This window comes from Gadus morhua, chromosome 13, assembly GCF_902167405.1.
Source record: "Gadus morhua chromosome 13, gadMor3.0, whole genome shotgun sequence".
NCBI classification, from domain to species: domain Eukaryota; kingdom Metazoa; phylum Chordata; class Actinopteri; order Gadiformes; family Gadidae; genus Gadus; species Gadus morhua.
This window is the reverse complement of record NC_044060.1, coordinates 17314995-17332912: the sequence shown is the minus strand read 5'-3', so window position 1 is coordinate 17332912 and position 17918 is coordinate 17314995. Positions and strand designations below refer to the sequence as shown.

The window sequence follows — 17918 nt, the reverse complement described above, 5'->3', positions numbered from 1 at the left end:
ATAATGTGGTCACTTGGCTACTTCAGGGAAGGTACACTGTATAACAATGGGTAGATAAACTGTATGTTACAAGTCGGTGAGGAATTTTGAATCTTAAAGAGGGCTGTCATTTTGATGTCCCCATGGAATTATGATGCTGTAGGTATAGTATACAAGGGTTTGACCTTTTCTGTGCTGATAACAAACACGCTTGTTGGGGGACATGCCTTGTTTAAAGTACACAGTTTCAGTTCTTACTCATGTTCTATGTCAATTGTCTCTGTTTATTCACACAAAATAAGCCAATACTGAACGCATACAACTGCTAATGACACCGAAAGCATTCTAAATCCCATGTAATGAACCACATTTAAGCCAAAGTCTCTCTTCAAAACATACAGAGCTTTTCAACCTGTAGGCAGAAACACAAGCAACTGTAGAAAATACTGCAGGACTGACTCCAGTGAATATTGCAGACGAGATGGGTAAAATATTCAAGCCTTTCTCAGTGCAGACACGATGGACAGAAAACACAGCAGACATTGAAATGTGTTGTTTAATAGTGTGTGTATGTGTGTGCGTGCGTGTGTGCGTGTGTGTGTGTGTATGAGCAAAAGTGTGTGCATGAGTGTGTGTGCGTGTGTGTGTGTTTGTGTACATGTGTTCTGGAGAGATAGAGTTTGATGATTCACTACATTGGAGATGAACTATGATGAAACACTTTCCATGAAATATATTTATCTGCTGCTCAGTGACTTATGTGACTGCATGCTGCCTGTATGTATCACATGAGAACTACCACTGGACATGATTTATATGTTTTCGGAGCGCGGCAGCGGCCACGCAACGCACTGACGCACTCTGCCGCGTCTTTAGGAAGAAAGCCAGGCCTGCTGATGTGGGGCTTCACAAGGTTAAAAAATCTTTTCTCTGTCATCTCTTCAATATGTGCGTAAACACTGAGGAAAACACACACACACACACACATACACACACAGATCGTTCGACCGTTGCTATAGTAACTTCAGCTGGAGCGCCGTGAAGCTACAAGGCCACGGTTGCCATTGTGAAATCACACGTTGGAAGTCAAACGGCCGAGTCGCGCTGTGACCAAGAGCAGCCAAGCAGCCGGTGTGACGGATCTTTGCCTCGGTGAAGGAATATGGCGAAATATTGTGAAAAAAAGGCTCACCATTTACGCCTCGGCATTCCACAGCAGCAGTAAAATGAAAGCAGACATTCCAAAGATCAGAGATAAACAGTGAGAGGGCTGCAGCAGCAGATGAACCGAGGGTAGGGGGGAGCACCCCAGACTGCAGAATCAGATTTATATTGGATGTCGTTATTCATCTGCTTTCATATTTTCTGGAGTCAAAGACCTACGGCCTGTTCCCGAGGGGTCAAACCCATGGGGGTAGGCCGCACCCTGGCCCCTACGCCTCAAGCATACACCATCCACAAGTGGAGGAGACACATTTTCTTATGCTTCTCTGTGTGTGTGTGAGAGAGTGTGTAGAGGGTGAGTGAGAAGGTAGAGGTGACATGAAAATAAATGCTTCTCTGAATGTGTGTGTGTGTGTGTGTGTGTGTGTGTGTGTGTGTGTGGTGTGTGTGTGTGTGTGTGGTGTGTGTGTGTGTGTGTGTCTATGTGGTGTGTGTGTGCATTTACGTGCATGTGTGTGTGTATATGAGTGGGGGGAAGGGGGCGAGATGGCGAGATGGAGAAGGTGGCGCCTCCAGAATCCAGTGCTGGCACGCTAGGGTGCCCTGCTCCCCGCGGTCCCAGGGGTCTGTCCTCCTCCCCTGACGTCAGCAGCTCCCAAGACCTGCGAGGAAGAGGAGGAGGAGGAGGAGGAGGGGCAGGAGCGGGGGGGCGAGTATACACACACTATACTATACGGTCATCCCTTTTTCTCCTCATTCTATATTTGATGTTGCACAGTAAGCATATAGAGGAGCGTTTCTTAGATAGCGAGGTCTTCTGATAGAGATGTAGGCCTCTCTCTGCTCCAGGGTGCACGTGGTGGTTACGGACACACATCAACAGGCCTACACAATTTCATCCCTACGCCATCTTTGAGTTGAACGAAAATTGATTTGCTTAGCATCTGCCGCCTTATTTTAGACATGTTGCCCGTATTTGTTACTGAGTAGCGAGGCTCTGCGCGCCTTGTCTTCCGTCACGCTTCGCGCCGGATGTGGCACAACATGATAAAGCAGCAAAGATCAGATGCTGCAGCCACGGCACTGGAGCCAGGGCGAGTTTCTAAACCAAGTAATGCAGGCCTATTTAAGTTATGTTCAGGTGGGAAACAGGAGTGGCTTTGGAAGGGAATAGTTTATTTTGTAGTTGGTTGTTTTTCTGTGGATGGATATAACTTGTCCAAAAAGGTTCCGGGAAATACTGTAAACTTACTATATAAACCTAAAACTGTAGACCTACTATACTTGGCTTACTAGTGTTGTACCAGTTAACCCACTGCTCAATAGTGTGAACAAGTAAAGTTAAGCCCACTGCTCAATTTATCAGAATAAATAAAGGAAATTAGTCCAACTTTATTTCATTTATTTATTCAAAGTATTTATTCAAAGTATAGGCGAATACCATTCGATGGCGTTGTCGTTTATACACTTGGCCAGTGCTAATTGCCACTCAATATCGAAGTACTTACTAGGTATGTTTGTTAAATTGCCCCTCCTCCCCATAGTAAAGGAGATCTGGTCTTCTCCGAGCGCATCTCTTTGTGTGCGTTCATCCTATTCGTTGCGTTAACTCTCCAGTAATCTCCCGCCCTCTCCTCTCCTCTCCTCTTCTCTCACACAGCGGTGCTCGACGCGCACATCCAACCCTCCAAGTGTTTGTATTGAACCGTGTTGTGTCGAACAATATTTTAAAGGGAACGCTCAGAGGAGAAGAGACTCAACTTTCCCAGTTACTGGATCCTACATTTAGTGAGATATTTTGGTGTTAAGGTAAGTTGTCACTATTTGGAGCGTGTTCTGGTTTAGATTTCGATATGAATGAACTCTATAGTGTTTGTATGTACCTGAAGCATGCGGCAAATTATTTTCCAGCGTTGGAGGAAAATACATCCATCCAACAGTTTGCAGTTCTCGGAACCGCTCGAGTCCAGCCGTCAACATTATAAGTTGGTTGCAGTTGGTTGAGTGAGATGGGATGTGATCACAACTCTTAGAACTAGGATTTGACGTCAGCCGGACTTGGTCAGTTATGGTTCCAGTTGCTGCATCATAGATATTTTTGCGCGTGATAGTTGAACGGCTTTTTCCTATTTTAATCACGTTCATGATTATATGAAACGCAACGCCACTGGGGTTTCACGACACAGAAACGTGTTTATATGCATTGTGTATTAGTAACATCCAATCATTTGCCGTTAAATAACAGTGGGATGGTTTGTCTGTTTAAGTAAACAGCGTGCTATGTTACATTTAGAACTTTTTTTTTTAATTGCCCCGTCGTTATACGACTGACCTTGTCACCAAAAATATTGTATTTTTCACACATCTTTTAATGCTGTTTCGGGATGATCTTGGATCGTGATCGTTAATTTCCTTAGCTGTAATTCTAGTTATTGTATGCGGGAGACAGCAGAGTTTGCGTCCGTCCATCAGGTGCTGATGCTGCACAACTCCAGCGCCTCGTGAGTCGTGCTGTTGATCCTGATCTCCAGAGACATAGCCACAGTCAAACGTCACGCAAAGAATTAAAACATGCCTGACTTTAACACAGTCTCAGTGTTATAATCCTCCCTTTAATTTCCCTCAAACATATTAAAGGGGGGACGCTAAAATGAATTACCGTAGTCGTATGTACTTTTGGTAATGTAGCCTATTTCGATAGGTATATAATTGCCGCCTATCTCCAAGAGATGAGGAGTAACTACATCCCAAATGCATCCCCAATAAAGGCTCTACCATTATATGCCTGGAAATGGGATTTACTGAGATCACTTTTGATAAACCCAAAAAATGGGCAGTCATGTAATATAGGCTACATGTAATTATGCAGGTGAATATTACTGCTTAAAAGCATAGTAATAAAGGACATCAATTTGTCTGCTTAGTGATTTCAAAAACCTTTCTGGGAAGACAAATTGCGCTGTTAGTTTGTTAGCACCCCAACAGGTGCTTGCATAACACTTATGAATTATTACAGCGTGGGTAAGTGAATATCATCGCCTCTATTAAACTGCACTCTGGTAGACAAGCAGTAGCCTACTTTTGTTGTGACTTGCTTAAAGCAATGGTGACAAAAGAATCCACAAACCATGGCTCCTGCTGAAGTCATACAAGTCCTCGCTACTCACTCCCTGGCTCACAGCAACATTGAGAGATAGACATGTGTGCGTTGCCAGTTGTATTTCAGCCACTGCTCACTTCTGTGTTAATAATATTCATCATTATGTTGTGTACTAATGGTCAAGGCCATGGGAGTAGCATGTTATCCAGTGTCAACAGCCATTAGCACCCTTGAGGTATAAGCCCTGTGACATGGATCTTAATTCTTTGTAAGCCCCTTAAAGTGTCTCCTGAATGACCAAAGAGAGATTAGTAGTTATAGCAGAAGGTGATAGTTAGACAGATATTATTGTTTATTGTATAATAATTGTAAAGCAGCAGTAGTCCCTGGCTGTATTAGTAACGCTATTAACCCCCTCATAAACATACATGCATATGTACAGATCTTCAAATGCTGTACACACACACACACACACACACACACACACACACACACACACACACCCACACACGCGCACGCACGCACGCACACACACACACACACACACACACACACACCACACACACACACACACACACCACACACACACACACACCACACACACACACACACAACGCACACACACACGATACGATCGCTCACTGGTCGCTCAGTCTCATCACTGGAACCTACTCTGGTTCTGATGGAGCCACTTTCATGAGCCTCTCCAGGCAGGTGGAGTGGGCACAGGAGGGGACGCTGGTGAGCCATGCTGACCCTCCTGTTCCAGCCAGAGAGAGAGAGAGAGAGACTAGGAACTACTATCACAATGAGCTTCCTGGGGGAGGGGGCTTCTGTGCTGCTGTGTTGTTTCCCTCCCTCCTTCCTGCTCGTTTCTTCATGGGGAGGGTGGGGGTCGATCCACAACCGCAGCATAAAAACTAGCAAACACAACTAGAGGAGTGTGAATAGGGAGGAAGGTTTTTTGACACGGTTGTGTGTAAAGAGATGTGTGTGTTTGTTTTGTGATGCGTTCAAATATTAATTCAGGTTACCAGAAGTGTATGGTATGAGATTGGGCATGGTAAGGACAGCCTCAAATCAAGTGTTATTGACAGTAAGTAGATCCCGGACACCCACATTTTTCTGATTTCAGCCTTCTCTCATCTATCGTTTTTGATTTGACAGATATTTCTGTTTAGCCAAGTATGTATAAACATTGTGCTTTTTGGGGGATCTTTGCCCTTGGGTTGCTGTTTTACTTTTACAGTTCCTATTTCCTCCTACCTGGGCTTTAGCATGACTCTCCACAGTGTTCTACCGCCCAGATAATGTCCCTATTAGCAGTGGGCCACATGTGTGCTCGTTATAGTGAATGCTGTGCGAGCTACTCCAGCATGTATAATCCCATACCTCACCAAGCCACCGCACAGAGGTATTCCAGTTGTCTCCTCCTTTGAAGTACACGACACGCTCCAGCACTTCCACTACAGCATTGGATGTTAAACGCCATAAATATGCATTCAGCGTTTCACGCATATGTTTAATCAACAGTGCGTTTTGCACTTATGAACTAGAACTAGAACTAGAAAGATTTCCTCTTTTTTCTTTGCTCTACCGGAATGCAAATGACCAATTTCAACTCAGAAACCAATGGCCGTGTGTTTCATAATATGTTTTCTACAGTGTTTGTGCGACTTAAATCTTCAGATGTGTCTCCAGAGCATACCGTCATAAGATGATCAGTCATTCTTCTGTATTTACCTGCTTGATGTTTCACATGCAGGCTGTACAATCGAAGACTTGTAAAATGCCAAGGGAGGTGTGAATTGGATCGAGGAAGAAGACAAAACATTATATCATTTGTCATTTATTATTATCCAACACAAAATATATATATTTTTTAACGTTGAGGTCAGTTAATATCTTTTACCGGTGGACTAGATTGTCCTGTCCCTATTCATGTCTACACAGGCCCATCAATGTAATTTGCCTTCCCCATTGTGTGTATACGTCACTGTTGGGCCAAACACACCTGGCACCTCTGCAGATGGACAGTGGATGGGCAGGAGGGAGATGTGTTTCCTGGGCTGTTTCGTCCGTCAGATGCCCGTCCATTGATCTGACCCTCTCCCGTCACTATAAAAGCCTGACTTCCTGTCTGTAATCGCATGAAGGTCATCTTCTCTTTGGGAAAATAAATTGCATGTCTTTACACTGAAGCTCAGTAAGTGCCAGCAGGACAAGACACTGGAGTTGGAACTGAGATGCTTTCATTCTCACAGTATATTTGATTTTAGTTGGAGTGAGGGAAGCAGTGCCAGATAACAAGAATGGCGCTAGACACATTCTAAAAGACTAGTCTAGGTTTTTTAGGGACAACGCCCATTCATTCTTTTTTGGATCTTAACTAATGACATTACATGGTTTCTATGAGAAGTGTTGTGTTCTGACTGAGATAATAGCTTGGATCGGATGCCGTATATGAATTATAAAGTCTGTTGCATTGCAGTGGGTGACAATACTGAGTTTATATAACTCATAAACAAGGAAACAGACCCCCCATTAATACACCCGATTGTATAGTATAGGTCCTTATACCTTATTGCACAATCTCAAGAGTGATAAAAACTTGACATTAAGTGCTACATTATGTCAGATAAACCTAGAGTGGTATACTTCCCCACCGTTCTATGTGCTGATTGGGTCTTTTCAGGTGCTTGTGCTGCAGATATTTTACATAATAATACGATGACAGCCGCCTAAGCCTTTGAAAGAGCTGACCTCTCCACATATAGGAGATGAATTGTGCAACTTCGAATGCTCGCAGGTCCTTCACCATAACTATATATCAAGGTGGAATGCCAATGGATTGATGGATTAATTATAACGCTTCGAAAGGAATCAATACCTGTTTAGACAAAACATAAACTGATAATTACCCGCCATTGAACCTGCAACAAAAGCATCAAAGACAAAATTAAATGAGTGACTGAAGCAATACATTTACTTATTTTTCATCTTCTTCTTCTTCTTCTTCTTCTTCTTCTTCTCCTTCTCCTTCTCCTTCTCCTTCTCCTTCTTCTTCTCTTCTTCTTCTTCTTCTTCTTCTTCTTCCTCTACTTCTTCTCCTCCTCCTCCTCCTCCTCCTCCTTCTTCTTCACATGCTGTGATGCGTCTTGCATCAGGCTCACCTTTTCCTCTCTGGATCGATAGCCTTGCAGTGGTACACAACCAGGAGGCTTTACTTGAATGTGCAAGAAGTGTGTTGGTACCTGGCAATTAGATGTACTATGGCAGAGGGGAGGAAAGGGCTGGTCTCTCCACAGCAGATAATCCCATCCCGAAGAAGAGGCTGCAGTGTTATTTATATATTTCTTAAGTATGTTAGGATGCCAATGCAGTGCAAAGCTTCCAGCGTTCCCGTGAAACAGGGCACAACGTCAGTTAGATGCATCCCTTATTGACTGTGTCATTGGCTTGTGAGCCCACCGCATCCGCCCCCCCCACTCCCCCCCCACTCCAGCCCACCCCGCACACACACCGAGACGTATAGCACACCAGTTACTTCATTATTTACCATGAGGAGACTGCAAATGTCAGTGTGTTTTAAGTGGTGGCAGGTAGCAGGTGGCATCGTGCACTGTCGTTGATATTCTTGCCCTTCATGATGCCACCATGTGTAGCTTTTGTTGCGCCTTAAGTGATGCATTAAAGGAGGTTTATTGGAGACCTCGGCCTGTGATCTGCATCAGAAAAGTTGCCTCTCAGTGCTACTGTACAGTACTCGTCCTTAAACGTCTTTGACTGATGCTATGTTTTCAGTTCATTTCAGGTCCCAGAAGTGATACTTGGATTCATCCTTGTCGATATCTAATTTGGAGTCATTGAAAAAACCACAGACCCTTACCCATTTTTCACTGTGTTCTCACAGCTTGAGTGTCAATGGAAATCGTTGTACATTACAGTAAAATAACTGAAGACAGGGGACGCGGGGAGAGGGACCGCTGACACAGGGCCATGCGGGGACCTGATGGAACAGTAGAAAGGCTGTTGAAGAGAAATGTGTTCAGATAGACCCCAGGAAACATTGAAGAGCTGCCGTTCACTTACAGCTCCATTTCACAAAGAAGAAATGGCTTTTTTTGGGCATGACATTTTTGATCCGTCGAGAGGGGCAGCTAGATAAAGAATAAAATACTTTGTTGATTTAAAAAAAACAAGATTGCCCCCATCTATCGCAGCCCAGAGAGAGGGAGAAACAGAGAGAGAAAGGGAGAAAGAGAGGGGGAGTGAGAGAGCAAGGCACGGGTCGATGGTGAAGTGACAGATACAAAACAGCAGCAAAAGGCCTATTCTGCCATTAAAAACTCCCACTCTCTACAGCGCGGATAACTTGTGAGCACTGTGCCGCTTCAAAGCGCCGCCCCGCCTGGCATCCACAAATAGCAAATTTAAAGGGGAATTTTAAATGGAACTAGATTAATATTTCACCTCAGCATTGATTCATGCTGCCACTGTAGACATTTTCATCTTCCAGTGAGTTGCTTATGCAAAGAGCAGCGCTGACGTCTCTGGGATCCTGACGCGGCGCGTCCCTGGCCCCTCTGCGCCGCCGTGCGGGAGGAATAACGGGCCTGCTGTGAAGCCCAACGCAGCCGTCTCCAGTCACATCCACTCAGCGACGGGGTTTGCCTGCTCGCTCGCTGCTGCCTGCTTGCTACATTCTTCACTCTCAATTCAGTCACAACCGGTTGAGGGGTGGGTCTTCTTAGGGTGCAGTTAGAGTGATAACCGGGATGGTAAATAACTGTTAATGCTAGTTATTAGTGCCGGGCTAATAACAGAATAATTGATTTATTGATTTTTGCCCTGATGTTGAGCTAGGGAAATGATTGTTGTTTGAATCGGGAGCATGTCCTCAAGCAAGCAAAAAATAGGGTAAATTCTGAGGTGACGCTTATCACTGTAAAGACGCCATCTGATTGCTTCTGGGCATTTGGACACACTGATAAAAGTCTCCCTTTTTCATTGCCCCCCAAGCTAATGTTTCCCTCTATTAAGTCTCAGTGAGGAGACACCTCGAGTACAGATGACATGAACCCTATCCAAATGGAGAGCATTAGGCAGTACCATCAGGCCCAGCAGTACAAACCTTCTTAGATGCTACCGTCGCTCCTTTGTTGGTCTGCACTCACGACGGTTGAGTACACAAGCTGCCCAATTTCATCCGGCTCCCCTCGGGTGTTGCCATGGCTGCTGCTGTCTGTGCTCTGACGTGACGGCGCGGTTCAGGTGACGGGCACGGCGGGGGGAATCAATGTTGATTAAAGTGGCGTGAAGAGGTGCCTGAAGGCACCTAAGGTTTGAGGTGAGCAATCAGAAGTTTGGATCCGATCGATGGTCCTTGCCCCCCCGGGAAAATGCATAGTCCCTAGCAATGCTGAGCTTAATGTGAGTTACCCCATGCATCACAGAGGAATGGGGAACTTTTCTGAGGCCATTTCTGAGGGGACATTTGCTCACCAGCTGAGGTTGAATATCCAAATATAAAGTCATACATATACATGCATGTGTATATATATTCTATTTTTTGTAAATGAGCTATTTGATTAGGATCGTCGCATGACCAGAGATGTCGTTCTCCTAGAAAACGGTGTGAAACGAATATTGACAAGCAGTTTATTTATAAGGCCCCCTTCAAACACAAAGCCTATTCAGAGTGCTTCTTTTTGAGCCAGCGTTTTACATCACCATGTCCCAGATACCGTCGTCTGAGGGCCTCAATTGAACCACCATCTGCAAGGAGCCCGGCCAAAAGAAAAAAATAGAGTTTTTTTCGTGGTGCACGCTGGCTCATGAATTCACATGCATCCGATGAGGATGAGTGGGATCCAGGCTTTAACACACCGAGTGGCCTGACTGGTTACCGAGGTGAGGTCAGTACGCCAGAAGACGGCGTGTGTGGAGACGGAGAGACAAACACACAGACAGGAGATCACCGCTAAACCCCCGGGAAGAGAGAACATAGAGGTCTCTGCTCTCTGCGAGCCCTCCCGCGTGAAGTACAACACAATGCCGTTGCTCATCAGCCGTGCGGCAATGCGTGCGCTCATGAATGTTTTATCCCCGGGTTGCCTCTGGATGACACAAACAACGCCCCACTCTGGAATCCGAGAGACAACCGAAGAGAAAGCAACGCTATCCTAAATTTAGCACTATGCAGCACAGCTCTTATCCAGCGCCTCCCCCAGAGCGAAGGGTCTGCATTCGCTGCATTCAGCAGGCAGCCGTACTGTACTACTAGACCCCCGTACAAGTGCGTTGTTACCAAGGCAACAGACAACAGGTGTGCTGAGAATAAGCAGATTAGGTGGTGGAAATGTGGGGAACGGAAAGACGTGAGCGTCGCAAATTACCTACATATGTCGAAATGTTATCTGGGGAAATGGGAATGGGGGCGGGAGGAGACCAGACAACAAACAAAAATAAATAAAATAAATTGCTAAAAAGTGTTTGTCTGTAAATCGGTGATAACAAAAATCGGACACTCAAAATGTGTGATTCTTGGATGTGAAAACACCTCAAGCAACACGTCAACACATGGTTCTTTCTTGCGACCGACCAATGAGATCTACAGGTAAAGAGCGACATCTTTTCGGAGTACAGCCTCCATACTGTAACGGTGGTGCTTCCTTCAGCATCCGGCCAGGAAAGAGTTCTGCCGGTGGAGGTGGTGGTGGCTGAGGCCTCCATTAGCGAGGAAGAATCACACCTCAGTCATTCATCTCTCATCACCTCCCACAAGGCTGACCCCGATCGTCACATGTTGTGACTCACCCGGCTCCGCTCCCTGCATCCCCCCCCCCCCCCCCCCCCCCCCCCCCCATCTCTCTCTCTCTCTCTTCCTCTCCCACACGCTCGTTATCTCCCTCTCCCTCTCTCTCACACTCTTGTGTGCTCTCTCTCACACATTCTCTCCATTGCACTCTTCGCACTTTCCCTCCCTCTCGCTCCCTCTCTTTCTCTCTCAACTTGGAGTATCGGCACCAACACACGCCAACTGCATGCACGACGTATAGAGCATTCAGGTTGGAAGATTAGTTTCATACAAAAGGGAGCATTGGGCTAATTTCGGCAGAAAATGAGACGCTAATGAGCTCTCGGTTGTTTCAGGTGTCCCACACCTCTGCAGCCTATTATCATCAGCGTCCTGTCAATCGGTCAATCAGCAATCAGTTGAAAAGCATTCCCATTTTGACACCCAATCACACCGAAACAATCCTTTTTAGCGACTTTCGTTACCACCAACCAATTTTCATTAACACTCAAAATTGCCGCTGTTCGCTCCGTCCCCCGTGACAATGGCTGTCAATCTCTTATCTCATTTATGTATCGTTTCTGAGACGTATGTCCACCCTTCCTTCTGCTTATCAGTTCCAACTCCATACAGCGTATATCTGAATCCCACAGTTAACACTATGTGTGTTGCGTGGTTTGCATCAGAGGTCAGCAGCACACAAACCCCAAACCCTTTCAAAATAAATGTCCTCATTCGCTAATTGCTACTATTGACTGGCAAGAAACCGATTAGCATGTAGTATTTCCCAGCCCTAGACGACTCGAGAGACGGAAAAAAAAAGAGAGAAAAAACCCCACAGTGGAAGTATATTTAGATGCAGACTGCTACTATTGACTGGAGAGACCTCTGAGATGTGTGTTTGCGTTTGTGTTTCTTCCATCCATGTGGGAGGAGAAGAAGCCGGGTTCCAGCTTTGTTGGTGTGTATTGTAGGGTTTGTTTTGGTGTTTTTTTTCTGTTGTGAACTGCTAGCATGTTACATCAGGCCGTATTAAGGCCGTGTTTCCTGCACCCTTTATCGTTGCCCGGCCTTTATGTACTGAAAGAAACACACAAACATACATGGGATAATGTATAAAATTCATTCTTTATGAAGTAGATTTATCACAAATAATAACACAATCATAGACATAAACACGCAAAATCCCTTACCCTCCTTCCCCAAGATAGGTGTGTCCCGAAAATATATATATGAAGAGCCATTTTAGTACATCCCCTTAATAGACCATGGTATTAGTTGTATTGTTGTAGTAGTAGTCGTATTATCAATTTCCTTTAATTGAGAGTCACTTACTTTAGATTGAGTTGCATATATATTTTAGGTTTATTCTGTTGTTGGTTTGATGTATGAATCAAGTTTATTTGTGGTCACATGCAAAATTATCAATAGCCTACCAGATAATTATTCCCTTTATCTCTTTCAATTGGTTAACCATTTATAATTATGAAGTATTTGTGCAAAAGCTGCTTGTTGTGTTAATTCTGTTCTATTTACTTTAATGTATTTAGCTTCAGCAGCTGTAACAAATTTCACACGGGAACCGGAACCGGAATCAGAATCTGAATTAGCTGTAGTGGTAGTAGCAATAGAAGCAGTCGTATCAGAAGTAGTAGCAGTCAGGCTAACCACATAGTGGGGGATGAACAACCCCCTACTAGGCTGTAGGCGATGAGGCGTACAAAGGCTGCGTGTTTGCTCTCTTACCATAGCCGTTGACATGCAATGGATGGTTTGATAGCGTGAGGCACGCGCTGGCGATGCATGCTGTCTATAGACTAGTTTAACAATAAAACATTTAAATAGCAATGACAAGCGGGATAAAAAAGCAGGTCATTGAGAAAAAGGACCAGCGTTGGCTTGGTGTGTGTAGATACAGTTAGTTTTGTTTGGTGTGTAGATATACAGTTTGTTTGGTTTGTTGTGTGTAGGTATACAGTTTATTTGGTTGTGTATGTGTAGATACACAGTTTGTTTGCCTTGTTGTGTGTAGATGTGCACTTTGTTTGGCTTCGTGTGTGTAGATATACAATTTGCTTTGGAGAAAAGAGGGGCGACTGACTCCGTGTCTCTTTGGACACTTTAATCGCCATCACCAGGACAAATGTAACCAGGCTGTAGGTGGGATAAGTATATGCATGTCAACGATAACAACGAATGTGTGTGTGTTCAATTGTCTGATTTCATTGGCTCTACAGAAAGCCTTTGTAGCACATCCTGCACACGATGGAAAGATACAAACACAGAGCAGCTTGTTTGGATTTCAGTCGTTCAATATGTAAACAGTGTGGTTAAATTCTGCCATTCCTTCCACTCTAGTGCGAGCTGTGTTTACCTGCACCGCAACTACTATGCTGCACTGTTGTTTGTTATCTGATATGCTGCAATATGATAAATGCACCCAATAGCACACAGTGGAGCGAAAGCGGTGGTTTTAATGAACAGTGCCGAAGTGCACATCCCTCGCACCGCGTCGCGTCTTACGAGAATAATAGCATGCTTTGGTAACTGTGTAGCCATACTTGAAGTATTAAAGGGTCGCTTTAGATTCATCGAACACCTTATGAAATATAACATACCCAGCAATGTTCCGTTGAAGTTTCTTCCCCCAGTCCATGATTTTCAGTTGAATTCAGCTCCACTCAACATGTGGCTAACTTCTAGTGCAAAGATTTACAGATAAAACAACCCCCTAGTCAGCTCGGTGGACCAATTAATCTTTAATATATTTTTCTTTTTTCCCACTCATATCGAACTCGTTACGATGTTTTTGATCCAGACAGACCAATGATAGCGTACAAATCCATCCTTTATTGGCCCCCGTGGTAGAAGGATTATGGACTGGGACAAAGCGGCTTTTAAAAAACTCTGAAATTGATGCGATCAGCATAGCTTACTGCTGGCGGTGCACATGCCTTTAAAGATTTCCTCAAAGTCTCTCAGATCTATTCGGGCCGCTGCTCCTGTAATGTTTGACAGGGTGTCAGATATTACCCCGTTTACAGTTTGACATTGTAGCAGTTTAGCCGAGCGTGGTTTGCGCGTGGCCACCAACGATCTGTGGGGCGCTCCCCGCCCGCTGATCACCTGTCAGAGCGGGGCTCCTCAGCGTTGGTTAAGAGTGCTTTCATACGTCGGCTGCGCTTAAGTTGCGAGGATGATCCTTTTTTTTGCTCTCACCCGACCAAGCCTGATGCGGTGTCACTTAACTTCCAATTAATGTGCTCTTTGCAACAAGGACAACAACGAAGAAGCGATATGTGTATACTAGTGGAGGACGTATAAAGAGTCCATCGGTATTATGTTATGTAATTGCAATGCTATGGCAGAGAGGAATCATTGTTATCCATGTGTCATTTAACAATTCTACTCAGATAGCTATTATATGAAATACTGTGATATGATTGGCGTCATTTGACAATATGTACATTAACAGTAATTTCAGGCTACATTATGAAGATATTAAGGTGCTGTAGTCCATGTTATAATTCAGCACCTGTTTGCTCCCAAAGCTTCTTACGGTGAGCTAATTAGTAGGCAAACGCTCTCTGTATCAGCCTCCCATAGCAAAGTCTTCAACGGGATGCATACCAGATTAAACGAGCATGACACACTTTCAAATAAATATTAAAAATATTGTAATGAACACACACACAAACACACACAAACACCACGCACACACACACATACATAAACACACACACACACATACATCATCGCACACACATACAAAAACCACACACACACACACACACACACACACGTAGGCTTAACTGTAATGCCTTGGGGCTCATCTTAGGCGTAAGAGCTACCAGGCTATGCTGTCATACACACACACACACACACACACACACACACACACACACACACACACACGTACACACACGTACACACACACACACACACACACACACACACACACACACACACACACACACACACCACACACACACACACACACACACACACACACACACACACCACACACGCACACAGATACACAAACAAGCATCACCTACACCCACGTTGATAAATTTGAAAGGAGGAAAGAGAGTTGCAACACAATATATAGAATCCAATAGCATGTGAATGCCTTCAATGCATTGCCTTCATAAATTCTGACTTCAGTCTTATGGTGCCCACATCAAAAATGTCTTCGGCCTAAGACAAACAAACCACAGCTTTGCAGTACTTCAAGTACATTAGTTTCTTTATCTTTTTAACAAAACCCCAGCATCACACGCATCTTCATATTCGAAGTAAATGCTTCCGGGAAGCTTAGCTGAGGAACTTTAGTCTTGTTAGGTATGAATCATATTTTTAAATATCTTTAAATATTTGGAAAAAATGACTTTATATATAAGCACTTTTTGATAACGCAAGTGCAGCAGAATCCTTAAGGGAGTGCAAGTTCACGCACGTTTAGTTTTTATACACACATGAAGAAATCAGGTTGCCCTGGTAATGAAGCTGGAACTTCACTGCAGTCTTCTTAATGCTGACTCATTGCTTAAGCCAAGTGCCAGGATATAGGCCGCTTCTGCAGAGCCTTAACAGCTCGTAGCAATATTCAATCAGCGGCGACAGCGCGTCCGTACATACCGTCTGAACTGGAACATCGCCTGCCAACACTGGCTCTTGGCGAGCTCCGAAAGCATTGATCTTCACAGAGCCGATCACCGTCAACCAGTCCCTTTACAATTTAACACAGCCATCATTGGCCCAATGTTTGTAATATTGATTCGAGTCTTGTATTTCAACCTTTGAATAATAGATTTGGAAGCGTTTTGCCTTTGTTTAAAGTGCAGTGTTCATGTGGCAATACTGGCCCTTGGATCCAGACTGCTGTTATTGGCGCCAGGCAATGCAATCACCGTGAACAAAACCCAAAACAATGAAAACCCATCAACGCTCCCCATCTCTGCACGCATCAAACAGCCATCATTCGTTTGCCTTTGAGCAATATATTCCTCATTGTCTATTCAGTTGTGCTGGATCCCACACAAAGCCAAGCGACTGATTGATCGATTCAAACATCAAACTTTTGGCTGGGATTCAACCTTCTGGTCCCTCTCATCCAAGGCATTTTCACACTGTGTACCTCTCTCGCTTTTTTCTCTCGCTCTGTTCAGTGAAACGATGAGAGTGTTTTTCTCTCCCCGACGGAGGGTGGATGAACGAGTGGCAGGAAAGTGTGAAGCAAAGGGCTTGGAGTGATGGAGGAAGCAGACACTATACCAGCAGGGGCTGCGCTGGGCAGTTGGTTGGGAATGAGCGACGGCACTCACAGCGGTACAGTGCTCAAGCACACACAATCCTGGCGTAGAGGGACGCCGAGGGAGAAGCGAGGCAAGGGATTGAAAGGAGAGGAAGGATTCAATGCCAGAGGGCAGAAAGAGAATCCCCAGCACCTCGAATAAACTGCAGTTGCCGACCCAGGAGTCGGCCTGCTGGTGATGGAGGATAACGGTGCACGGCTGTACTAATGATGCGAGGTGGGCTTTAGAGTGATGCCAACTAAAGCCAGCTATTTGCGCCAGATGACCTGATCGGTACCAACCCCCGGCTCATTCCCTCCACAGGGAGGCCTCAATTGAAATCCAATTCTGCAGCCGGTATCATTGCCGTTGTGTGGCAGATTGACGTCTGAACAGAGTCCACGAAAGCACATCTCGGCATTCTCAGTGTGGTTACGGCTGTGTCTGCGTGAACCCTGCTTGTTGAATGATATATTGAATCTCTGGACATTTTCCTGCCTAATGGCGGCATAACAATGTCGTGTTTTTCTTCAGTTAAATTCAATTCAAGTCGTCGGGTTGTTATCCACAGAGTAGCGAAAAGAAAAATTTGGTTGTTATTTGGTTATCTCGCTTATTGATGCGATGGCATGGTATGCAGTCTGGTTTCTTTAAAAAAAAAAAAAGTAATGACCTGATATGAACGATTCTATCTGGAGTCCTCATTTCAGGGAGTTGAGTCATTCCCACCACCATCACAACCCGGCTCTGCAGCCAGATCATAACACCGTCCTTCATCTCACAGCGAAGGCTCTTAAAAAACGCTCAGAGCACGCTTCTGAATTCATTTTTCTTTTCTACTGGAGCTGCCAGATAGAAGGCTGACTTCGTCGGTTTTTTCCTCTCCTCTGCTAATACGCGATCAGAGCCGGGACTGAAGGCGGCAGATTTAGGGGGAATTGGGAAAGAGGATTAGAGGGACAGAGGCGGCGCGGTTGTCACTTGCAGGTGAGGCCTTGATGGAAGCCGACGGCGCAGGACTTGAGTGTCTGGCATGGCGTGGGACGCTCGCTTAATCGCGGAAAAAGCACTGACGCTAATTCAGCATAGGTACACGTGCTAATAGAGCCCGGGCAGACCACGCACAGGAGAGATCTGACGGGACGCGTGACAGGAGAAAAGGGCATCTGGTTTACAGTCCCTTCTGTTGTAGCTCGACTGGAACACTGGCGTTGTTAGTGTCTCTCTCAGAGGGACGTAATGTGCTCTCATCTGTCCTCTACCCTTCAGGCAAAATAACCAAACACGCATGCACACGAAATCATCAGCCATCGAAAGGGGGGGGGGAGGCCGTGGGCGGTGGCCTTCTTAAAGCAAAGAACCGCACGGCGTCAATGAGAACCTAGTTTCCTTCCCTCTTACGTCATAACTGATGAGACTCTGCAAATGTCAAAAACGCACCCGCAGCGTGCATCGCATGGCACGCGTCGCATGGCATGCGACGCGTCTGCCCTATAGGCTCCCTGCCTTCTTTCCACTGTGGTCAATATGGTCTCATTGCTTCTAAATCTGTCGCTGCAGGAAAGGGGGGGAGGGGGGG

At 45.2% G+C, this 17918-nt stretch overlaps 1 protein-coding gene across 1 annotated transcript in view; it reads left to right on the top strand.

Moving 5' to 3' along the window:
- Positions 1 to 2722: 2722 nt before the first annotated feature.
- camkvb (CaM kinase-like vesicle-associated b) overlaps positions 2723 to 17918 on the top strand; it is a 33271-nt gene continuing 18075 nt past the window's right edge. The window contains exon 1 of the mRNA XM_030375673.1: positions 2723 to 2952. The gene's annotated coding sequence lies outside the window, so the exon portion shown is untranslated. The remainder of the gene's footprint in view (positions 2953 to 17918) is intronic.